Genomic DNA, 9777 nt, shown 5'->3' with positions numbered 1-9777 from the left:
ACTTTGGAAGGATTTGGAACTTTTGAGAGGTGGACTCTAGAGAAAGTAGGTCACTACAAAGAGGCAATTGAAATATACGTCTAGTCTTTGTTCCTGCCAGTGTCATTGCTTCATGGTTGATCAAGACATGAACAAGCCCCATTGGATTCTCCCATCACCATTATTTCTCTCCTAAGATTGACTAAAATCCTCTGAAATTGTGAGTCAAAAATTGTTCCTCTCTGAAGTTGTTTCCATAAGTTATTGAGTTCATAGTTATTTATTTTATTCTCAGATCTATCTATCCACCCTAATTTCCTACCATGTTTTCACCATACAGCTTTTGCACCGTTGTTACACCTGCTTTAGTCCTATATATATCCAGGCCAATAGTGTAAACATAGAAAAGAGTTCATTAACAAACCAAATTAGGGAATTTGTCCAAATGATAACAGTAGTCATTGTTTTCATACCTGAGTATTCTAGAAAAGATGGCTGTTGTGATATGATCACAAGGACTATACCTTAAAGCTAAAATATCATGTAAGATGTGTAGGCTTTGATCTTTTACAAACCTACTTTATTTGGGGTTCTTTAATGCCTATACCTATTTCTCAACCCACCTACCCTAGAAAGAGAGAAAAAAGATTAATGGGGACAGGAGAAATAGACCTTTTTAGACTCAGTTCCTTGGATTGATTCCACTATTCTCATTGTGAAGATTCCCGAAGACCCTCTAAACAGCAAACCAGCAATTCACGAAAAGTGACTGCAACCGCAGCAGCTGGAAATCAGAACAGCAGCCAGAGCCTGTCCTCTCGCAAGTCTGTTTCCAGTGGACAAACACTGCACACCCTCACACAAGTCTGTTTCACATCCCACACTTGGGATCAAAACAAAAACATGTTTGCATCCACTACAAAGATGGGTAGACAAAAATAACTCTTAAAAGTGAGCTGTGTTTGTTAACAATAGCCTACTATCTACCTGGTCACTGAGGTTTTGCTGTTGTTCATGAGTGAAGTCTTCTAATCTTTTTTAAAGATAAAAGTTTGGAAAAAAAAGTTTGGGTTTCCTTACATAGCATACACATCCCAACTGCTAAACCATTTTATTTACATTTTTCATATTTTTAAACTGAAAGATTTTTGTGGCTCTTATTTCTTTTACTCTATCTATCTATGGATCTATCACCTACCTATCATCTATCAACCATCAATCTTCTATCTATCTATCTATCTATCTATCTATCTATCTATCTATCTATCTTTCTATCTACCTACCTACCTATCTATCTATTATCTATCATCTATCAATCTACCAACTATCTATCATCTATCTATCTATCTATCTATCTATCTATCTATTTATCTATCTATCTACCTATCTTTCTATCTATGATCTATCTATCTTACACAGGGTCTTCCTATGTAGCTCTGGCTGTTCTGTAACTCATTATGTAAACCAGGCTGGCTTTAGAACTCATAGAATTTCTCCCTGCGTCAGCATCTTAGGTGCTGGGATTAAACACATACACCATCAACCTGGGTAATTTGTATCTTGTTACTAAAGAAAATAATCACCAAACCATAAACTGAAACATTCATATTCTTAATTTTAGAGTTTCAGGTAAAATTACTTAAAACAATTCCCAAGAAAAGATGATGACATCCTCTCCAGAAAAATAAAAGGTGTTATATTGAAAACCTTAAAAAAGGAAAGGTTTTGAATGGATGAAAAGAAGAAAAAAATTGTTTGGATTATAGATCACATTAGTATAATTTTATTCCAGTATATTTTTGTTTTCATTAGACTTCTATGTCTTTACAACCAAAAATATTATTCTTACTTCAAGGAATGAAGTAGTTTCAAGGGGAGAGAGAGAGAGAGAGAGAGAGAGAGAGAGAGAGAGAGAGAGAGAGAGAGAGGAAGAAGGAGGAAGAGAAGGAAGTGGAGAAGGAAGAGGAAGAAGAAGAAGAAGAAGAAGAAGAAGAAGAAGAAGAAGAAGAAGAAGAAGAAGAAGAAGAAGAAGAAACTTTTTATCATTTTTAATGACTTCAACTTTTGTAAAGAAAGTCCTCAAACATGGCACTTTGAGAAATCATAACTGTGGGCAGTTGGAATGAGAAGAAAGGTAATTTTAGTTGGTTAAACTTTTTTTCAGGATGTGGTTACTAATGAAGAGTTGTCAATTATTTTGAACATATTGTGAACACTGTCACATATAAGATACAAATTAAAGGGCATTAAATCCTCTTTCCCAGACAGACTTACTTGTACAAAGAGAATTAATTTGTAGCTAGAGATGTTCAGAAGGAAGGAACACTAGTCATTCTGTGGACCACAGGGTCTCAGGATGTGCAATTTTTTTTTTACCCATTGTGTTTTTTGTTTGCTTTCATTAGTGCTTACAGCAGCTAAGGTATTTTCACAATTGCCACAGTGTTCATTATTAAAATATTCCTAACTATTTCGCCTGTCCTCAAATAGAATAAGACTAATCATGGCAGATTATTTGCTGCTAAAATAAAATAAAATAAAATACCTGTTATTTATGCAGTGTCAGTGTTGGCATGCCACAGTTACCTGAAGTCTGTATGGCTTTTACTTTCCTCTAGTGAAGAAACTTCCAAATACAAGCATAATTAAAAATAAATTTCATGCCAACTAGGATGAGAATGTTTTAACATTCATTGGTGAAAATAATACCATGTAGTTAAATTGCAAAGATAAGTAAACTTAAAAGATGAGAGTGCCAGTGGCTTTGGTCCTAGATTCATTTCCATTTTAAGTAATGTTTTAAAATTTTAATATCATTGTAAATAATTACCTGTCACTTGGAGAACTACTGTGTTAAAATTAGTCTTAGTGTCTGATATGGCCATGGAGAGAAGTATTTTTCTGCTTATGGTAATGTCAGCAAGAGCTTCAAATGGGCTACAAGAATAGAGAATTAATTGGTTTCAGTTTTTCTATGGTTTGCTCCCTGTTAATCAGTTTCTTGATGCCTTTTTGTATGTTTCTGTTTTCAGTCTCCCCCCGCCCCACCCTCATGTTTAACCTTACCATCACCATTGGGTTACAAACCAGAAAACATTCTGTGCTAAACAAAGCAGACTTTAGATGATTCATGAGGAAGTTTTTTGCAGGGCAACTGACTTAGTTCATGCCACAGTTGAGACTAAATGAGTTATGTTAACAAGAAGAATCACTTAAACGAAAGATCATTATTAATAAATCAAGAGAAATCAAGTGTGCAATAAAAGCTGTAGATCATATATTCTGTGTTCTCAGATACACAATTTATTACCTGTGTAATCACTCTACCATGGAGGATATGCATTTGTGCAAACATTATAAATTATTACAAGGCATATACTCTGAAATCTCTTCATATTTCCACCCTTAACGATTTCCCACTTGAAGAGAAAGCCCTAACTCACACATCCTCATATACAAAAATAGTCTTCTCACATCAGGACAATAAGGGCCGCAGTGACCCACCTCAGTTATTATTTCCCGTGTATTAGCATGTATGAAAGATTCATGGGAAATAAGGTAAAAAATACAAGCAGCAAGTTCTCAGCGTTAAACTAAGTGGTAGAGGGAAGGTTGGCAGCAGACTCTATATACTACTGTGGTTTATTCATAATAGGATTACAGAGTGCATCTCAAAGACATGACTTCTTAATGCTTTGTTTTATTTTATTTCTTTTTTCTCATGGTAACAGATTCTTTTCTTAAAAGCAAAATTGAACTTAATCAAGTTATTCATTAAATGGACCATTATTCTTCACATGGAAACCATGGATACCGCTCTCTTATAGGAGGTATTTGGTACTATGCCTGCAATGAGGGCTGAACTCAGTAAGAGTTCTTACTGGTAGTAAGAGGTCCACCAGTTGGTCCTGTGATCTCATTATTAATTTATTATTCTTACTATAATCCTCATATTTGCAGGAATAATGGCACGTTACAAATAATCTTGGAATTCAAGTAGAATCAATAGAATGGTCTTAAAAAAATTTTAGTGATACTAAAAAAATACTCATACCAAGTTATATTACATGATAATTAAAAATTAATGAGAGAAAAAAAAATCATTCTCATGCAACAACAAATTTGACAACACATCATTCCTTCTTAGAAAAATGTCAAAGAGAAAGTAAAAGAAAAAGGATGCTAAATCCTACACCATGTGTCCTCTCTCTCCCCATATATATGTATGTATATATATATATATATATGTATATATATATGTTATGTGTGTATACATATATGTATTTGTGTGATGTATGTATGTATGTTATATATATACATATAACAATTATATGTCCTCTTTCAAGATACATAGATACAAACACAAATTTTTAAAAGCCACAATCAATTTCAAGTTAACGCTTAATCAGGGGTAGCTCTGTACTAAAGTAGATAAGTAAAATATCAAAGATTCTGGTATGCTTAAACGTATTTCATCTATAGCTTGTATTTACTTTTAAATATATAATAAAGCCATCTTAACCACCTCCCACAAGGCCTCCCATAGTCACTCCCACCAACTTTCTTACCTAGACAACATTATACGCATATTTTTTCACTTATCATGTCCAATTTATACTTTTCTTACATTGTTTAATACGTGGCCTTTCACTGAAGCATGGCTGACTTAGCAGGGACTAAACTCCTAAAGGACATGGGCTCTACCCATACCATCAGCTGCTGGTTGTCAATAGCGTCTAGGCTGGAAGTGGGATTTAATGCGTGCCTGATCTCTCTATGCTGAGATTTGGTCTGTCTTGAGCTTGCACAGCTCCTTGTACGTCATCACAATAGCTGTGAATTCATCTGGCCTGATGCTCTGCTGTGAACAGAAAACACTGTTTCCCTGTAACCATCCGCTACCTATGGCTCCTATATTCTTTCTGTCATCTACTCCATAAAAGCCTTGAGCTGTTTGAGGAGGTATAATATGTGTTACAGTTAGATATGAGCTTTCTACAGTCTTTTACATTCTTTCCCCCCCAAGCAAATCGACACACTTCACTGTGGTTCAGACTACCTCAAACTTTACTTACTCCAGCCAAAGAGCTACAACGCTGCATGGACTTGACCAGCTTACACAGTAACCTGCTCTGCTCCAGACCTACAAGAGTCCTGAAACAGAAAACAGTTCTCTGAAATATCAGCTACAGTAGCTGTGTGGTGAGAAAATGCCAAGTGGGGTTCTCCCACTGACCACAGGTGGTCCTCGTGCCCACCCCAACTGTGTCCACAGTGCTAAAAAGAAAGGCTGAGCCCGATTGCCAGGTGTAGTCACCGACTGTCTTCTGTACCCCTGTGGTACATGACAGAACCTGCTCCTGAAGCCGCTGACCAGCTCCACTACGTTAAGACTTTGAATAGGGTACTGGGTCCTTTGTCTCCAGAAGCCTCTGTTTCCCCACAGCCTCCTCCAGCATCAGGCCTACTCACTCAGCCTCAGCCTCCAGGATGACAAAATTCTTGTAGTTGTCATAGATGGCTGCTCTCTGCTTGGGGTTGTCAGGGTGGAGCTGGTGATCCGGACAAGCAAGCCTCAGCAACATCCCTCACTTTAGGTCCATCCCAACCTTGGAGCACAGGTCCTCCACTGGGGTCTTGAGAATATAAAAAATCAAATCCATAGGCCTCATCAAGGAGATCCAAGGTCTTCATGGTTACAGTCAAGGTGACATCTTGTCCAGGATTTCACTGTAAGGCTCCCAAGTGAACAGCTATGGTTTCCATACCTTCTTCACTCTCATGGAGAGCTTGTTGTTGGCGTATCCATGGCCCAAACGCAAGCCTTCTCCACCCCACAGTCCCTGCTGGGACTCTGGAAGGTAGTGAATTGGGATGGGTACGTTCTCAATGTGCCCATATTGCCCATTCTTGGGGTTAATCTTGAATTTGGCCCCTTGAAGTCTGTAATGTACCAGGGTCGGCATCTGTTCTTCTTCCAGTGAGCTCAAGAGACATTCTTGCTTATAAATCCCTTGGAGAGCAATAGCATCAATATTTTAAATGAGGGATTTTTCCATAATTGTTACATATTTGCATGTACGGTGAATTGTATGGTATAACTAGAAAAAAAAATGAAGCTTTCACTTTTTTCTCTTCTTCATTTCCACAATATAATTACATGCTCTTACTTAAAAATTAACTATTTCTCATATTCATTGTATGAGCTGTATCTTAAAAAAGAATATGTCACACTGTTCAGCATGTTTACTGAAACTGTGGACTCAGTCAAGTGGCTTTATTTATAAGAATAGGAAAAGGAGAAGTCCAAAAATTTGAAAATATATAAAAATAAGCAATGCCACTGATTTTAAAGAAAATGCTTTATTGTAACATGTGAATAACAATTTCCCTCTGGTATAAAAACTATTTGGTAATTGTGCTTTACATAAGAAAGCTATAAAATCAACAGAGCTTAATCTTTCCAAGCCATACCTCTTTGGAAAAGATAGCTTAGCTAAATTATTGTTTGAAAATAATGTACTCTTCAGAAATACATGTTCCTAATACAATAAATGAGGTCGTGGTTATAAGTGTTCAAAAAGAATATAGTAATAATATATTTCTATATTAATGATTTGCAAAATATGTACAAAAAGGCAGGGGCAGTTTGGAAATGTCTATATACTCTACTGGGTTTCAGAAGATTAAATGCCATGCCAACCTAGGCATCTGACACCCTCTTCTGGCCTCTGCAATCACAGGTACAAATTTGCATATAGGATATATATGTACACCCCATGCACATGTTCACCAGAAACACTCTGTAAAGTAAGGTTTATTTGGAAATAAATACTTATTTTAAAAAGCTGACATAATGCAATTGCAAAGAATAACTACATACAGCATACAAATTTTGTGAATCAGTATTTTGTGGCAGTCTTAGAGGGCTGATACGTCTTAACTAACTTTAAAGTTCCAATTGAAATGACTCTTCCTTGTGCTGTTTATGTTTTATAGTAAAACCACTGTGGAAATCTTACTTAGAAAAAAATTCTCAAAGTAAGTTGATTACTTATGATATGATACAGTAAACTAACTTTCAAGTACTCTTAAATTAAGAAAAATAGGAGATACAATATTATTTTAAAATTGGAAAGAATAAAATTTTTAAAGAAAGAAGAAATATTAGCTATAAGAGAACCTATTAACAGTAGCTAAAAGCAAAATTGATGACAGCTGAGGTTCCCAGGCCCCTGAACAACTTCTGCTGGGCTGTCTTGAAATTTCAAACAAAAGAGATGTTGGGCCAGTGGGAAATGATGGCTAAAGAACCTTCAGTGACGTTCTTTCGGCCAATAAATCAAAATCCTCCTTGCGGAAACACAAGAGTTTTTCTATGCAGTTCCCCCTGGACATATTCTCACTGATCTGGTGGAACTTGCCAGAAGGAGTTTGCATTTCCCCTCTCCCTTCTCTCCTCTCTATCCATCATTCTCATGTGCATGCCCACGCACCCATGCCACCCTCTGCATCATGCTGTGTCTTGTAGTCTGATGCTTCAGGTCCTAAGGCATCCTTCAAGGTCTTCACACATCCACCATCTGCTACCAAACCATATCCAACTATCATAGGCAAAGTGTTGACCTCTCCTTTCCTGAGCCTCCTGGGTAATTTCCATTTGGTCTGAAACATAACTGGTAATTATTGGAAAATCAGCAACAGCTGTTCAGCTGGATGTTTTTAATGGGCCAGCACAGCGAGTGCTGTCGCTTCTTTGTTCCTGCTCAACCTCTCAAATGATTTTGGTGTATTCCAATGAATAGTCATTTCAGCTTCGTTGTATATGGTGTCCAGTGGAGGACACTTCACAGGAAATTCATCTAGCACAAAGTCAAATGTCAGTGTCTTCTTTCCCCTTTTGGGAACCCCTCAGGAAAGGTTTCTGGAAGTGGATGCAAGAGTAAGAACAGTGACTTAAGTACTAGTGTTTGCGTTTACCTGGATTGTATTCTCAGCGTTTTTTTCTAGTTCCTTCCAACTGTAAGTCTGTTGTTTTGCCTCTTCTCTCTACTTCTCTCTCTGGAATTTCTTGCTTCTGTCTTCTCTGTACGGCTTTCCATTAATTCTGAGTTCCCGGAAACTTTTCAATAAATTGATTTTGTTCAACTAACCTGAATTTCTTTCAGCTATTTATGGCTTACTACACTGGGATATCCAGGCATTGCACAAGGTATATAAGTAGCAAGTACTATTTCAAGTCACAGGAGTAAACCAGAGAAAAGCCACTTTCCTGTTTTAATATACCTTCAGTAAATAGGTATGTTCTTTATACAGCAAAAATCAATCCCAGTTAATTCAAGCCATCCTTAGACATTTCATAATTTCATTAATCCATTAAAAATCTCACAGGGAAGTTTCTGGTTTCTGGGACTTACAAAGAACAGGTCAGAAGAGGCATCTATCACTCAAAAATCCATTGGCATGCTTTACTTTCTGTCTGGATTCATGACAGAATTATATACAGATAATGGCCTCCCCAAATCCACATACTGAAATCTTCATCCCCCGATTATTAGAATGTGGTGGTATTTGGCAGGTTATGTCTATAAAGATTTACATACACCTAAAACAAGGCCCATAGATCCAGCTCTATGTAACTGATATCTTGTCAAGAAGATGAAATTGGGGGATAAACAAATGCACCAGCAAAGTACTCACCCAGAAGTAAGACTTCATAAAGACATGGCAAGTAACTGCCACCTACAGGGCAGAGAGAGACAGAAAGAGAGAGAGAGCGAGAGCAAGAGAGAGAGAGAGAGAGAGAGAGAGAGAGAGAGAGAGAGAGAGGCTTCAGTAGACACCACACCAACCATAAGGTTAGTCTTGGGCCTCCAGCATTAAGAAATACAAGAAACAAATCATCTGCTATTTGAGACATACAGTATGTAGTATTTTCTCCCAACACCTGTAGAAATGAACTCATTCATTGTCCGTTATTAACTATATTTTGTTAGCCATATACTACCATAATTTCTGCATGTCTAACTTTGAATGTTGTTTAGATGTTTGTTCGACCCAGGTGGGCAAATCTAATTTTCTCTGAAACCTACTTTCTTAAACACTGGAGAGATGGCTCAGCAACTAAGAACAAGTGTTGCTCTTGCAGAGGACCTTAGTTCATTTCTCAGCACCCACGTGGTAGTTCACAACCATCATAACTCCAGTTATAGGGGACCTAACAGCCTATTCTGACCTCCATGCCCCCAGACATTTATATGTACGTGATACACACACACACACACACACACACACACACACACACACACACACACACACCACTGGTAAAGCATGCATTTACATAAATTAAATAAACTTAAGCAGTACTTGAAATTGTTCCCTGATAAATTATGATGTAATTTACTTGGTTTATGCATGGTTATAAATTACGGGCTTAATGCACAATACATAAGCTTACTGGATAAAAGTTAAAAACCAATATCCTAGGCCAATTTATACTTTTCTAATTTTAGAACAGATTTAAAATACACAGTGACTTTCCACTTGGATTTGTGGGCCCAGTCCTCTAGTGAAGCAGCATCTAACTCACCATACAATAATTTTATACATAAAAACACTCAAGTCAAAACTTTCCATAGCTTGATTTCTATAAAATAAAGCTTTCATAAAATAACTATGAATACATATAATGGCTTTTATATAATATAGAATATTCATCAGCCTTTAAGCTTTTATATTACAAAATTGAAGCCAGTGGGGTGTAGTCTGAATGGTCATATGTATTTATTAATTGTCATA

The 9777-nt window shown here is 36.8% G+C and overlaps 1 pseudogene; it reads right to left on the bottom strand.

Annotated features, from left to right (window-relative positions):
- Positions 1-5366: 5366 nt before the first annotated feature.
- LOC127209846 (39S ribosomal protein L28, mitochondrial-like) lies at positions 5367-7653 on the bottom strand (annotated as a pseudogene).
- Positions 7654-9777: the final 2124 nt, after the last annotated feature.

Source organism: Acomys russatus, chromosome 27, assembly GCF_903995435.1.
Source record: "Acomys russatus chromosome 27, mAcoRus1.1, whole genome shotgun sequence".
NCBI lineage: Eukaryota > Metazoa > Chordata > Mammalia > Rodentia > Muridae > Acomys > Acomys russatus.
This window is presented reverse-complemented; position numbering and strand designations above follow the sequence as displayed.